Source organism: Rattus rattus, chromosome 3, assembly GCF_011064425.1.
Source record: "Rattus rattus isolate New Zealand chromosome 3, Rrattus_CSIRO_v1, whole genome shotgun sequence".
NCBI lineage: Eukaryota > Metazoa > Chordata > Mammalia > Rodentia > Muridae > Rattus > Rattus rattus.
Window position 1 is genome coordinate 89,089,841 of NC_046156.1, and position 16,682 is coordinate 89,106,522.

The window sequence follows — 16,682 nt, forward strand, 5'->3', positions numbered from 1 at the left end:
TGTTACATGAAATATTTAAAACATATTGTAGTTTGCTATGCTGTGCATTTGACTCATGTGGAATTAATGAATTTTTTACAGTTTGACCAGTTTATTTAGTTTGTCAGATTTTTCTGTTTGAGGAAATAATAGTTTTTTATTAAAGCATCTGTAATAGAATCTCCTTCAGATGAATATACTACTTATATCTACATAGTCTCTTAATCAAAGTGTTTATCATTGGTGTTCTTTAAATCTACATAGGAAGAAACTGTATAATTATAGACACCAAAATGCTACAATGGAGCAGAAGAAAAAAGATATAATTCAGATTAATCACTATGTGATTACATCCAGATAAGTTTCCAAGGCAAAATGTATGAGTTTTCCACTGTAAACTAATAATGAAAGTTGAAAAGAGAATTATTTCAGTTCATTCATCTTTTAATATAATTTACATGTAAATATAAAAATGATTATCAAAATCTTAAGCAACATATCTATCTATATCTGTCTATATATAGATAGATAGATATAGATATAGAATTAAGAACTTAACAGATCTTTAAGCTCTAATGGTAGAAATAAATTCATGTGTAATATAGGTAAACATGAATCTACATAGATTTAGAGTCTGTGTTTATACTCTTAGCATAAACTCTTCATCAAACACCAGATACCCCTTACGTAATGATTAATACGGTTAAATTAACAGGGGCTAGAATCACCTCAGAAACAAGCATTTGGTTGAGCCCGTGAGAGGTTACATGGATGAGGTGACCTGAGGCAGAAACACCCATCTTACACAGGGCTAGGAGCAGCCCCTGTGCTTAGGTTTTCTGCTCGCTCTCGGGGTGAAGATCCACTGTGACCAGTCAACTGCACAGTTATTTTTGACTCAATGTTTCCCCCATGATAGACAGAACCCCTAAACCAGGAGGGAGAGAAAGACCCCTGTCTGTCTTTATTAGTCAGGATATTTTATGACATCAACAGGAGAAGTAACTCACTGACCCCATTTATATTCATTTGAATATTAATATTCTGCCAACAACCCTGTACTAGTTAAAAGCTTTACTTTTTACTTTATTGTGGGGTAAAATATATGCCCCCCCATTGCCATAAGCTTGTGTTGAAACTTTACTTCTCAGTATAATAATGTTACCATACGGTCCTTTATGAAGTAATTAGGTTTATGAGGTCATAAAAGGGCAGCTTTCATCTGAGCAATTAGTGTTCTTAGGAAAACTCCCAAGAGTCCTTTCTTATCTTCCTCCTCTGCTATGTAAAAATACAGAGAGAAGGTGGCAATCTGCATCTGATCCATTGGTCACTGAATCATGCTCTGAGTCTCCTCTCACTTCCTGCTCCCAGGACTGTAAGAAATGGATATTGATGTCAACACCCCAATATGTAGCCTGTTGTCATGGCAGCCTGAACTAAGAAAACTACAAAGAAACCTATAGCAAGACAACCTTGTTTCCCACCGGAAGCTTTCTGTTTCTGTTAAGAATACCTGCAAACAGGTAAAGCAAACAAATGCTTATTTTGCTGAGAGTTTGGCAAGTTTTGGTGAACTGCTGACTTTATTTCTTTTTAGAATTAATACATCTGAGAGTGCATAGAGAACACAAATTGGAACTGACTTTTTATGAAGACTGAGAAGGAGAACACAGTTATATGGGTTGGGAAGGTGGGGTGAATCTGGTAGGAACTGAAGAAAAGGGCCTCATATAATCAAGATGCATTCAACAGAATTCTCAGCAGGCTAATAAAAATATAAAAGAAGTTAATCTGATTTTCTCCATCCCCTGCTCTTTGGTTGATCATTTAACTTGAAAAATAATATACGGCAGAAGTAATGCTCTACCCATCGAGATCACCATGCTTTTCCATTTGGTTCTTTCCTGTGAACATTTGTGTAGTCACGTGAGTATACTTAAGAGATCTCATATCAAAAGAACTTGCAAGAGAGCTCAGTGATGGGATTTGTTTTGTATTCCTGGCCCTTCAAAGGCTACTCAGTTGCTAGTCAATTGCCCCTTTAAGAATTCTTAGCTGTTAGAACTGGTTAACTCTATGCCCTTACATATTAGTTGTCTAATGGATTTCAAGAAACAAGATACGTTATGAAAAAAAGCCAGCTAGGGATGTGAAAAGGGATTGATTGAGGAGAGAGGGGAGAGAGAGAAGAGAGGAGAGAGATTGAGAGAGAGAGAGAGAGAGAGAGAGAGGAAGGTTGTTGGCATAGAGGATATTGTTGGGAGACAGTTGAGGTGGGAGAAGCCATGCTGTGCAGATAAGCTAAAACAGTAGTCATAGACCAGAACTGCTTGTATTGGGAAAACTGAAAGAAGAGACTTTTTAAGCAGATTGTTGAGGAATGGAGAGAGGAAACCATTGAAGGGGGTAGGCTGAAAACTGAGGAAGGAGACATGGTGGGGACCTAAGAGGCGTGGTTACTGTTTGCACACAGGACACACACACACACACACACACACACACACACACACACACACACACACACAGAAATTTCAATGCTCATTTTTCCATGCTGAGAACACACTAGTGCTGGATGCAATCATACATGACTCAATTATGTAATTATTAATTATAATGATAAATACAATTAATAAGTAAACAAATTAAATGGATTCATTTACATGATCCACAGCCAATGAAGACATTAGAGACTACAGCACAAATCCTCGCAGTCCATTTAGATAAATTCTCACACATTGAATCAATATAAAAAGTACTTGATATAAAATTAGCAATGGAAATTAGGTTTTGCTTTGCTCTGCTCTTCTCTGCTCTTCCCTAGATCTACTTACTGTACAACAGGGTGATCGTTGTTAATAACAATATGCTTTGTGTCTCAGAATTGCTCATTATGAAGTGATAGATAAGTTAGTTTGCAAGCTTTTTAAAATTATTCCTCTACGTGTTATATAGTGATCTCTCTGTGTGTACAAGTGGGTTTTATATCCCTGGTTCGATTTAGCCACTTGTATTAAAACTATTTGAAAATGGTTACACAGACTTTTCATACATAAGTATGTGGGTGTCATTATTTTCTAAATGACATACTCTAAGAACTCTTTATGTAATACTCACATTGTATTAAATTTTATAAATAATCTAGAAACAACCTGAAGTAGAGGAGCCTCTGTCAGTGGACCATCACTACAAAACAAAAAATATCTATTTTATGCAGCTTACAAAAAGGAATGATGTGTTTGGCTCAGATCTTTATCTTTGGAATGTGTGGCCCATGATGAATTGACTCCATTGCTTCAGGACCAAGGGATGGAAAGTATATGGTATAAAGGCCTCAGAGCAAAGCTGTGAGTCACACTGTGGTCAAGGACCGAACAACAGACAAGAAAAGGCTTCTTCTAATATTAACCTTGAAGTCATACCTTGAGTAATCTGAAGCCTTCTGTCCTACCTAGCAATGTTTTATCCTACCTCCCAATATCACCAGAACTAAAGACAAAATACATTTAGTCCATTGGGTTCTATACTAACCCACAAGTTAGAAAGGTATAAGCACACAAAATATGGACAAATACTGTGTCACTCAGACAAAAGAATACATGTCCATTGTGCTTATCAAGAGTAGCAGCACCAATTATACATGGATGCCAAGTGCTGGCCCACGAGAAACACATCAATGCATCATATTTTATCCCTCAAGCAGATAAAATATTATTTTTCAATTAAAGTGTTATTTGTATTAAATGTCGGACATTCTGACAAGCCTACTACCTTGACTGCAAACCCAAGTTTCTCAAATATACTGAGCATAAACTGTATATACAAAGCTTTAGCCTTGGCAACCTTTTAAATTCTAATTGACAAAAATATGGCTTTTAAATATTTATGTTGGTTTCCATGCTGACACTTTCCTCTTCTCGTATACAGCTCGAATACTCACACTTTACCGATAGGAAAATGGGGCTATAAATATAAATGATTTAAGTTTTAATGCACATCAGGATAACAAGAACTAAAATTTCATAAATCAAAAAAACTTTCCATGAGTGAACAAGATTCAGAATCCTCACTGGAAGCTGAAAATGTTTCCTGAGTCAGACATTCTACAAGCCATGGTGCAAGTAAGAATGAAAGCCATTTGTTCTCTAATCTTGAAGTGCTATGAGGTAATTATGTAACGTGAATTGCAGAAGAAGTATCCAAAGGAGTCTTTCATATGGTGTGCTTCTATTTTTCTGTTGATATCATGTAGTTGTAGAGGCACTGGCCATGTTCCATAGGAATAGACTGAATATGCTGCCTTTGGTAGTCCTCAAGTCTCAGACACCATGGCTCTCAGATATCAAGAAGTAGGTACGCCATTGATTCTTTGAGTTATACTATTTAGAGATTTGACAAAGAAGTATCTTTTGTGGTTCCTAAGAAAAGCTTGCTCTTTATTTACTTGGCATTATACCTTGAGTAAGTTGTATATTATTTAGCAGTGTAATTTATTCTCAGTATGTAGTAAATATTTAAACAGAAATTTTTATGTTACTTGAGAAAAGCCAAGGACAGCAGAACCCTCAAATATCTCAAAGTCCTTATTTGACTATTGATTAATATTTAATATCAAGTAATTCAACTGTTTCCTAAATTACCATTCAAGATATTTCCTAGGCTTAATTTTGGTTTTGTGTTCTTGTCACATTGATTAGTTTTAATATATTCTGCTCAAAGCATTATAATTAAGAATAATGGATCTACCTATTTATGAATTTTGTTTGCATAGTGCTATTTTGTCTTTCTATAACTTTCACCAATAACCATCTTGTTAGTTTTTCTCTGTTTACCTTGAACTCTGTAGCTTTTTTTTTCCAGATATTTGAAACATTTAAAGTGGTTTACAATTTTACATCTAAGTCAGGAGAATATCTTTTTTTTCCCTTTGTGGATTTCACTGGTTCACCTGACTACAGGAAGGAGAAAAGTCATAATTCACTTACCAACGTGTCTTTTTTTTAAAAAAATTATTAGGTATATTTCTTTACTTACATTTCAAACGTTATTCCCTTTCCCTGTTTCCTGTCTATAAGCCCCCATTCCCTCTCTCCCTTCTCCTTTCCCCCTTCCCCATACAGGTATTCACCCTATACATTCTCCTTATTGCCACCCCCATATTCCCCTGCACTGGGAGTCCAACCTTGACAGGACCAAGGGCTTCCCCTTCCACTGGTGCCCCAACAAGGCTATTCTCTGCTACATATGCAGTTGGAGCCCTGGGTCAGTCCATGTATAGTCTTTCGGTAGTGGTTTAGTCCCTGGAAGCTCTGGTTGGTTGGCATTGTTGTTCTTATGGGGTTGCAAGCTCCTTCAATTCTTTCAATCCTTCCTCTAATTCCCCCAAAAGAGATCCTATTCTCAGTTCGGTGGTTTGCTGCTAGCATTGACCTCTGTATTGGACGTGCTCTGGATGTGTCTCTCAGGAGAGATCTATATCCAGTCCCTTTCAGCATGCATTTTTTAGCTTCATCAATCTTATCTAGTTTTGGTGGCTGTATATATATGGGCCACATGTGGATCAGGCTCTGAATGGCCATTCCTTGAGTTGCTGCTCTAAATTTTGCTTCCATATTCCCTTCTATGGATATTTTCTCCCCTTTTAAAAAGGAGTGGGAGCATCCGCATTTTGGTCATTCTTCTTCTTAAGCTTCCTGTGGTCTGTGGCTTGCATCTTGGGTAATTCGAGCTTTTTGGCTTAATATACACTTTATGTCTCCTTTTAAATTTGTGATCAGAAATTTGAAGAACGAAGCTTAAGGAAATATTTTTATAATTTACAAGCCATTCATTGTGACCTTGTCGGATGAACAACAGCTTTCCGTACATTAGTTATCTCGCGTACTTAATATTCTTTGTCCAATAGCATCCAGGTCGAAAAAGTTTGACATCAATGGTTCTATGTTATGTACCCTACTCTTTGTCCATCAGGCTCAATTGAGTATATCGCAGATCATTCTGAACTGGAGCCTGAACTATATCTCATATCTTGCTCTTTCCTCCCTTTTCCATTTAATAAAACTTGATATCAAAGTCATCTCTCTTAAAAGATTGCATAGCTTACCAAACTGGTCTGTGCGACTTTTATTAAGAAACCGCAGGGGGTTGGGGATTTAGCTCAGCGGTAGAGTGCTTGCCTAGCAAGCACAAGGCCCTGGGTTCGGTCCCCAGCTCGAAAAAAAAAACAAAAAACAAAACAAAACAAACAAACAAACAAAAACCTACAAAACATGGGGTTGGGATTTAGCTCAGTGGTAGAGCGCTTGCCTAGCAAAGCATAAGGCCCTGGGTTAGGTCCCCACCTCCGGAAAAAAAAAAAAAAAAAAAAGAAGAAACCGTGATCGCGTCTAGCCCTTTGCCTTCCTTCAGGATAATGTTTGTCATCTTATATCTTACTTTGTTATTCTCTAACTACTCATTTACTTACATTTTTGTTCTTTTTATTTATTTACATTTCAAATGTTATCCCCCTTTCCAATTCCCCACTCTACAAGCTCCCCATCCCATACCCCTCCCCCATGACTCTATGAGGGTGCTAATCCACCCGTACCTCCTTCTGCCTCACCACCCTGGCATTCCCCTACACTGAGGCATTGAGCCTTCACAGGATGAAGGACCTCCCCTCCCACTGATGTCAGATAGGCCATCTTCTGCTACATATGCAGCTGGAGCCATGGGTCCTGCCATGTGAATTCTTTGGTTCTTGCTTTAGTCCCTGGGGGCTCTTGCGGGGGCGGGGGGTCTGTTTGTTTCATTGCTGTTCTTCCTAGAGGGAAGAAAATAGTTTTTGTCAAGTTTTATAGATAAACTTAATTTGTAGTGCAGAAAAATTGTTGCAGGAATTGAAAAAAAAAAAAAAAACCTGCAGATCTCTGTAATAAAACAAGGAACTCCGAATTGTGCTCTTGAAAAATATAAATTGTAACTAGAAAGCATGTAAATATAATTTATCAAGCCAGATCATTGAATATTTAGTTGAATTGGGTATATGAAATAAAATTATTTTAAGTATGACATAATTATTATTGTTTCCCTTTTATTGTCTGTTTAGTAATTATTGTATATTTCTAATTTTATGTGATTTAATGATTCAGTAGACAATCTGAATATTTCTGTGTTTAGGCGGATCATCCTGATAGGAATCAGATACTTTATTTACCCCTAGATTGTTTGGAAAATCTGTAGAGTAGAATCAAGTTGAGATGTTCTTGCTAAAACTGCTAAAGTTTATCTGGAGCCTTCATTAATTCTCTCCTGCAAAGCCTTTTCACTAAATTAGCTTGGAATTTGACTAACACGTAGCATTGAATAGCTTATTCAGTGTTCTGAGGAAAGAAAAATAACTACAACTTTTGCTTTTTTATATACAAGAGTAGATTTGTATTAGTTTTATATATAAATACTAAAATTATATACATTTATATATAAAATCACATTTTGAATTACTATGTTTACTCGTCTTTATAAAATTCCAATAAGCTATTTATTGCATATGATAGATGTCTAAGGAAACATATCGGAACAACAAATGATCAAGAGTCAATTCAGCTTTTATGTTTGAGTTTCAAGTAATTAAATTTTAAAAATAAAGCATGATTCTTATACTGGAATCATTTTCCCTTGACTTGTCTGCCAGGGCAGCCACGTGGGTCCAGTGGGCCTTGGGCATGCAGTCTGCTTGCTTCTTACCTCATTAGTTTTCTCACAAAATGCTCCCCACAGAATTACTTTTATGTTTAATCTTGAAGACTAGGAAAGTGTGTAGTCAACATTTTTGCCTTGATTAGTATGCAGTTCCACTGCTGAGATAATTTGGATTGAAACAGTTTACAATTAATCCTCACCAGACATAAGCAAAACTATAGAAGAAATATTTTCAAATACCCTAAAATATACCAGTATGGGTGTAGCAAGCTATAGTTGGACTGTTCTGTCTCGGTTTGCTGATTGCATCCCGAGTGTTTCAGAGCATTCTTAATGATTTCTGCCATGGGTTTCCTCCTCAGCAGTACAGTAGCATGATGTGCTCCTCTCTGCAGGTTGTTCTCCCTTTGTCACACTCTAATCTAGCTACCATTTTCAAGTGAACTTTTTAATTTTGACAGTAAGTGGTGTAGGAGTTGAGTTAGTGGATATTCATCTAGATAAACCCGCTGCAATTAGAAGGGATTGCAAAAGGGAAAAAAAAGAAAAGTAAGTCTTAGAGGACTTACTGTAGAGATGTCAGGAGAGAGGCAAGGAAGGAAAGACAGCTGGTGGGTGGGGCTGTGCTCAACATGGAAAGGACGCTGAGAGTATAAAGAGGTCTCAAGTCACAGTGATAACCTCGGCTTACAATGGCTGGTAATTAAATCTGGTCAAGAGAAACCATGGCACTGGGGCAGAGACTAAAGAATAATTTCCTAGGACTCAATAGCAAAAGGACTAGCTTTTTGCCAGGGGCATATAAATGACAGAATTATTTATCTAGAATGTATTGGTAACTTCAAAGTACTAATCCTGTGTGTGTGTGTGTGTGTGTGTGTGTGTGTGTGTTTGTGTGTGTGTGTGTGTTTAAATGAAACTCTATTTGAAGTTTGAAAGTCTCACATGCAATTTTATGGAAATAATTGCAGATTCTTGGTTATGTTACCTTAGGTTTTTGTTAAACACACCCCCGCACAAATGCACACAATGCAGGCTAGGAACATTTTATACGGTGTCTATAGATTCAATTATTGCTCATTCACTCAGCAACATGAAAGACTGTAAGCAGCGATTATGGAACCATCTGAAGATAATAATATATAAGAGCATAGAATGCCAGCTGGTACACCGCAAACAGTTCAACATACGATTTCTGAAATGCAGTGCATGTGTCTGTGTGCGTGTTTAAAGAAGGAGACTGTTGAAAGAGAAAGACCTGATTCTAAAAACCCGTTAATCCTTTATTCAACAAATTGGACATATTTTGTCACAAGCTGTGCTAGTCACTGAAAATTCAATAGTGACCCAGAGGAAGTGTGCTTTTAGCATTGTGGAACATTCAGTCCAGTGGGGAACCAAGAGCTTAATCACCCCACATCACTCCAGTCAGCCATATCAGAGACTATGCTATCCAGGCTGGGCCCTGCCAACCAATTTCAGGCGGTTTGCTTTCTTTCTATAAGCAACAGGGAGGTACTGCACAATTTAACCTCAAAACTTTGGATTTCTTCAGTGGGAGGAAAGGAGATGTGACCAGATCATGATTTAAAGAAAGAACTGTAATAAAGTAAAATGTATTACACGATTTAAATAAAGATGAAATGATAAATGAGAAAACAGAGATACTATTAAAAGTTATTAGGATCTTTATATTTGATCTAAGACAAAAATAAGATGTATGATTCAGAGAAGTAAAGTCAGAGGAGAATTAATTAGTTATATAGAAAAGGAAGGCTGACTTAATATCTACTAATATGAGCGTAATACTCTAAGGTGGTGTTATTTATTTGAAAGGTTATTTCTATCAACTGAATTACTATATAAAAAAACCTTTTTTAAAATTTTTATTGGATTTTTAAAAAATTTACATTTCAAATGTTATCCCTCTTCCCAGTTTCCATTCCCTAAACCTCCTATCCCGCCCCCATCCTCCTTTTTCCATGATGGTGTTCCCCCACCCCTTCCTGTTTTCACGCCGTGATAGTCTCCTACACTGGGTGGGTGGGTGGGATCCAGCCTTGGCAGTACCAAGGGCTTCTACTCTCATTGGTGCTCACTAGGCTATCCTCTGCTACATATGCAACTGGAGCCATGGGTCTGTTCATGTGCCCTCTTTGGACAGTGGTTTAGTCCCTGGGAGCTCAGGTTGGTTGGTATCTTTGTTCTTATGGGGTTGCAAACCCCTTCAGCTCCTTAAATCCTTTCTTTAACTCCTCTAATGGGAACCCCATTCTCAGTTCAATGGTTGACTGCAAGCATCGGCCTCTGTATTTGTCATACTCTGACATAGCTTCTCAGGAGACAGCTTTATCAGGCTCCTGTCAGCATGCACTTCTTGGCATCAACAAAATTGTCTAGTTTTAGTGGTTGTTATATATAAGGGCAGGATCCCCAGGTAGGGCAGTCACTGGATGGCCATTCCTTCAGTCTCTGTTTCAAACTTTGTCTCCATATCTTCTCCTATGAACATTTTTGTTCCCTCTTTTAATAAGGACTGAAGCATTTGCACTTTGGTCATCCTTTATTTTGAGCTTCATATAATCTGTGGGTTGTGTCTTGGGTAATCTGAGGTTTTAGACTAATATCCATTTATCAGTGAGTACATACCATGTGTGGGGTCTTTTTTGTTTTGGTTTTTGTGTGTGTGTGTGTGTGTGTGTGTGTGTGTGTGTGTGTGTGTGTATGAGAGAGAGAGAGAGAGACAGAGACAGAGAGAGACAGAGAGACAGAGAGACAGACAGAGACAGAGACAGAGAGATTGGGTTACTTCCCTCAGGATGATATTTCCTAGTTCCATCCATTTGCCTATGAATTTCATGTAGTCATTGTTTTTTAATAGCTGGGTAGTATTCCATTGGGTAGATGTACCATATTCTCTGTATTCATTCCTCTGTTGAAGGACACCTGGGTTTTTTTCACCTTCTGGCTATTATAAGTAAGGCTGCTATGAAGATAGTGGAGCATGTGTCCTTGTTATATGTTGATCATCTTTTGGGTATATGCCCAAGAGAGGTATAGCTGGGTCCACAGGTAGTACTATGTCCAATTTTCTGAGGAACCTCTAGACTGATTTCCAGAGTGGCTGTACCAGTTTGCAATCCACTAGCAATGGAAGAGTGTTCCTCTTTCTCCACATCCTTGCCAGCATCTGCTGCCACCTGAGGTTTTTATCTTAGCCATTCTGACTTGTGTGAGGTGGAATCTCAGGGTTTTTTTAATTTTCATTTCCCTGAAGACTAAGGAAGTTGAACATTTCTTAAGGTACTTCTTGGCCATTCTATAATCCCCAGTTGAGAATTCTTTGTTTAGCTCTGTACCCCACTTTTTAATTGGGTTATATGTTTCTCTGGAGTCTATCTTCTTGAGTTCTTTGTATATATTGGATCTTAGCCTTCTATCAGATGTTGGATGGGTAAAGATCTTTTCCAAATCTGTTGGTTGCCGTTTTGTCCTAATGAGAGTGTCCTTTGCCTTACAGAAGCTTTTCAGTTATATGAAGTCCCATTTGTCGATTCTTGATTTTACAGTATATGCCATTCGTGTTCTGTTCAGGAAGTTTTCCCCAGAGACCATGTGTTCGAGGCTCTTCCTCACTTTTTCTTTATCAGTTTGAGTAACTTTTAACACTGAAATTTATAGTGAACTAATTTAAATTACCTTATGTCTTGCACATATAAGCATTTAATTGTCCAATATGTGAAGTTAAGTATTGATATGCAATGCCCCCAAAAATGTGACATGTGAAATGTGAATGTTTACTTAATTTATCATAAATGGGAATATAGAGATTGATTTATGTTAAGGACATCAATGTGAAAAATTCTCCTGATTATTAATGGTTTTGATAATACCTTAGGAGATTTATTCCAGGATGAAGTAGAAACAGTAGAAACAGAGATAGGATGAGACTTAAAAACAATGATAAATTCATACTTCTAGTAGCTAAATATGATTACCGTAGTGAGACTGGTTTTGAAATTTTGGCACATACAAATGTAAATCTAAGTTCATTTGAAACTATTGGGCATAATCGATTCATTTCATAACAGTCAGAGACATATCTGCATACATGTTCTGGGTTCCAAGCAACTGGCAATCTAAAGAAGCTACTCATCTCTGAATCTATGTCCAAGCACCAACAAAAGAACATCTCAAAACATGTCATTCCATTTAAGATTTCTAATCTATCAAACACCACTTGATTTGTAAGCAGTAAGTCTTTGTAGGTCCCTTCTTCTTTCTGATTTTCATATTTTAGAAAACAATATGAAAGAAAAAGCAAAAAAAGAAAAAGACAAAGACAACAGGAATGACATTCACTTCAACAGATTTACAGCATACTATACAAATGAAGTTATTAATGAAATAGTACATGCTAGCCTAACGCACACACACACACACACACACACACACACACACACACACACACACGGAGTAATTGTGTGACATCAAAAATTGAAATGGTTTTGAGAATAAGAACATGAAGAGACTTTAGATTCCAGGTCAATGTGATGTAAGCATGCATTTATTCTTTCACAAAAACCTGATAAAACGTGCTCCAGAAAATATCTGTGCAACATTCCTGTAGAGGCAGAGATCTCTAACCAGGCCTTCAGAGATCCTACATTTTTCACTCTTTTCACAGAGTTGATGTTCAAGAATCCATGGGATTGTGAAAATGAATTTAGTTTCTATAATACATTTTCAAATTGTTCAAATAAGAGCTGAAAGAATGTATCATCACATTTTATGTTACACACCTGTAGAGGAATTTTAATCCAGCAACATGCTCACAACAAAGAATCACATCTAAAAATAAGATCCAGAATGCAAACATGCCCTGGATTATAATATGATTTATAGTATAGTATAATGGTGGAATACAGATATGCCCTTAGTCTATACCTTTAATCCCTACCAAGGAAGGCAAGGTCAGTTTGAAAAGAAAGTAGCTATGTTTTTAAGTAAATTCTAACTGAGGGTCAAACAAAGCAAAGGATGATTTTACAGAATTAGTGAGAGATAAGATCCATCCAAATTATAAGAGAACAGAAGAGGAAGAGAGGCTACTTAAGACTAGGGAAAGAAAAAAAAGGAATAAGAGTATGTGATGTTGTGTGGTATGACAGTTTACTAGGACATTTATAGAGACAGGTTACAGAAAAAACAACCTAGATATAGGTAAAGACAGAACAAGCCAGATAATGAGAAGAAGCCACCAGAATAGAACATGCTGCTATAGACTTATATTTTTTAAAACCTACTTTAATAATGGTTCTTAAGTGCTTTAAACTCCTTTATAGTCCGCTGACCAAGGGTAGGGTAGGAAAATGGTTAATAGGACAAGGCAGACTTGGACCTGTTTAGAAGTATTTCCTTGGGGGTGAGTCCAATCTTTGCCGTCTGAAGTCCAGTCCACTACTAACAAGCCACCAAGCATGAATCATCAGCAGCTGCTTGAACCAGAAGAAACCACAAGGCTCTGCTGGTTGCTGATCGTCGTGAGTTTGATAAAGCAGCAAGAATGAGCCTGAACAGCACCACAAGTTCTTCTCTCTGAGAAGTCACGTCAAGTGAGGATAAGCAAGGAAAGCAAGGAGGAAACCAATACAATAGTGTCCTCAGCAAAGAACAGTATCAGTGAAGCCCAAGAGAGGTCAGCTAGGCAAACCAATGCCATAGTGTCATCCTCACTCTCTGTTGGATTATACGCATACTTTTTCTAAACATCACTTGTTCTCTCAAGTGTCCACTCCAACAAAACATCACAGGCCCTTCCACCAGACAGCTTCCAGAAAAAACATCACGGGGCTATTCTCAGCAAGCCATCCTCTCAAATATCTGCCTCAGCAAAACATACTATTGTTAGAAAAACATACTCTGTTCCAGAAAAAAATCAAGTGACACAACTGGATCTCCAATGAAACCAAAAGTCCCTACTTCATATTGCAAAACTTAGTATGAAGCCAAGCAGAACAATTCGGTTAGATGTCAAGTGAAGCCAGATTGAATCAGTCATCTTGGAAAGTCAGATTGTATGGAGGAAAGGCACTTCCAGGCCTAGGCTTAGGGCTAGTTAGAATAGAGTGAAAAACAGCTCTAGGCTGTGTACAAGTCCCACAAATACAAGATTCGGTGTGGTTCTCAGCTCAGCTCACCACTTCATTAGAGGAAATAAAAGCAACCCTTGCAGGCACCAGAAAAATCTACTGAATGTAACTTGAAATAAGTGCTCAGGCAATAATTTATAGTATCGCCATACCAGTAAAATTTATTGTAGACATAAAAATTCATTCATGTATAAAAGTCAATTTACAGAAGAAGGAATGAACATTTACTGGTAGATGACAGTATTTAAATATGTTTTCTCTCTAGTTGTTTCAGAGCCATCAGATGTATTTTGAGGGTCCTTGACCTATATGGAACTTTTATTCACGGTTCAAATTAACTATCTAGTTTCCTTGATTGTATATCCTTTATTTGATTTGATTTGATTTGCTATAATGAGAATGTGTTCTATTGGCACAATTGGCAGTCTGTACATCAAAGGCTGAAAACTAGTAGCTGACCAGTCCAAAGGCTGGATGGAATCCTTGGACTTCTTACTCTGGCAATGATGGCCTGCAGGGTTCCTGGAGAGCTAATAGTTTCTTTTCCACACTGAAAGACCAGATAAACCATGTTCCAGTGTCAGCCGAATGTGGGAGCAACAGTGTCTGAAGCAGGGTTGATGTGCTAACCAGCAGGTAATGAAGGTAATAGGCACAGTGAGATTACTGTTAGCAGCTTATTTCTGAATATACCACACCGTGTATTGCATGGCACAGAGAAATTATACTTGAACTGACTGCACAGGAGACCTTACTTGGTCACTCATGTTTAGAATATTAGAAGTGCTATAGAAGCTGTTGTGTGAAAGGAGACAATTGTCTTATCTATCACTAGGCTTTGCATAGTACAACACCAGCATGTCAGAAAACATATGCTCACTGTTGCAATGGTAACAAAAGTGTTTATGCGGGTAACCAATTGTTTTTCTGATTGGATTTGAGACCAACTCTACTAGGTAGAATTCATGTCAGGCATCAGAAATGTCATAAAAATCTGTGTCAAAGAAAGTTATAGGCTCTAGGAAAGAACTTATTGGTGTTTCATCCTAAATGGTCATACTATCAACAGGCTTTTAAATATTTGTGTTTGTATTCTTAGATTCCTGCTATTCTCAATTTTGGTCAGTGAAGCTTATTTTGGAAGAGGATAGTGATTAACATAGTGACACATTTTGATGGAAAACTAAAATTAAGTAACTTTAAGTGCTCAAGTACAGATGGGATACTATATCAACCTCTCTCTTTATGCATATATATGCATATGTGTGTGTGTGTGTGTGTGTGTGCATCTCAAATTAAAGGAACATACATGAAGTTATATCAAAAGATATGGAGTTATGCTGCTAACCACTGTCCTCTAGACAATATATGACTTCTGAATACATTAACTTAGAGCAACTGATTGTCTATACAAAGTTTATGAAAGAATAATCCAGTTATAAATTCCAGCATCCCAGTGGAGGGGAAGCCCTGGGTCCTGCTAAGACTGAACCCCTAGTGAACTAGACTGTTGGGGAGAGGGCAGCAATGGGGGAGGGTTGGGAGGAACACCCATAAGGAAGGGGAGGGGGGGGGATGTTTGCCCGAAACCGGGAAAGGGAATAACACTAAATGTATATAAGAAATACTCAAGTTAATAATAATAAAAAAAAAAAGGAAAAAAAAAAAAATTCTTAGAGTTTGTAGAGAAGGGTCAGAGAGATAAGAGGGAGATAAGAGTGTGTAGACAGAGTAATCAGAACATGTTATATTCATATTTGAAGTTGTCAAAGGACATTTAATAAATGATTAATAATTAAAAAAAAATTCCAGCATCATGTGAGGATGTGATCTTGAACTGCCATATCTGGCAGAAAATATTCATTTGGAATTGCTGGGAAGAGAGAATAATTATTCTTTAAGAGTCTGGTCACTAAAAGATTCTTGGTGCATGGGTGAAAATGGCCCCATGCCCTGGTGTAGAGAAGCAGCACTAATTAGACTCAATGGGTTGAAATAATAAATGAATGAATAAGTAAAAACAATCTAATATCTTTTAAGAAAAGGTTAAATGTTGGAAGATGTGATGCTGTGATGCGAGTTCCTTGAGTAGGAAAGGAAGAATGAATAGTGCATATGATCAAGACACACTCTGTGCATGTACCAAGTCGTCAAAAAGGAAATAAAAATAAACACCCAAAAGTATTTGAAAGACATCAAGTAAATTTTATTATAGTCTTGATGGATAAATAATTGTAAGTTTATAGACATATTTCCATTCTTGAAAAAGTTGCAAAAGTTGATTCTGAGTTCCAAACAGATCTTACATAGGGCAAACATGCACTGAGCTACCAAAGACATTGTGAAAGGACTATTTCATTACCCTATGCATAGTAGGACCATCAACATTAATTTAAAAACTGATTAAAAATTTAAAAAAGGAGATTACTGTAACCTACGCCCCATACTTAATGATGAATTTAAAGAGTGAGCAAAGGAAAGATAAAAATCGTTGGAAAATTGGTTTATGACAGTGCTGCTGCCCTAACACGTGACTTGAAAATGGTGAAGGAATTAAATAGTGCTGCCTGAATAATTCATTTTTCCTTTATGAAACAAAAAGGTAAAGAGAATAACAACTTCATACAACACACATTTAGAGTCGATACTAGAAAAAAATAATTACTCAGATACAAAGTTAGCATCTACATTTAAAATAATAAGATAAAAATATGTGTGGAGAGCAAAATTAGCATCATACAGAAAAGACAATTGACTAGAGTTGGTCAATACCAAGACATTTTATATTCTTCAATAGAAACTGAACAACACAGTGAAAAAATAGATACTTATTGGTGTGATGTAAGTACTTTTTTAAAAAGACTTCAG

The 16,682-nt window shown here is 37.0% G+C and overlaps 1 protein-coding gene across 1 annotated transcript in view; it reads left to right on the forward strand.

Moving 5' to 3' along the window:
* The window catches only part of Veph1 (ventricular zone expressed PH domain containing 1), a 773,456-nt gene that overhangs the window by 194,232 nt on the left and 562,542 nt on the right, over positions 1–16,682 (forward strand). The window lies entirely within an intron of this gene.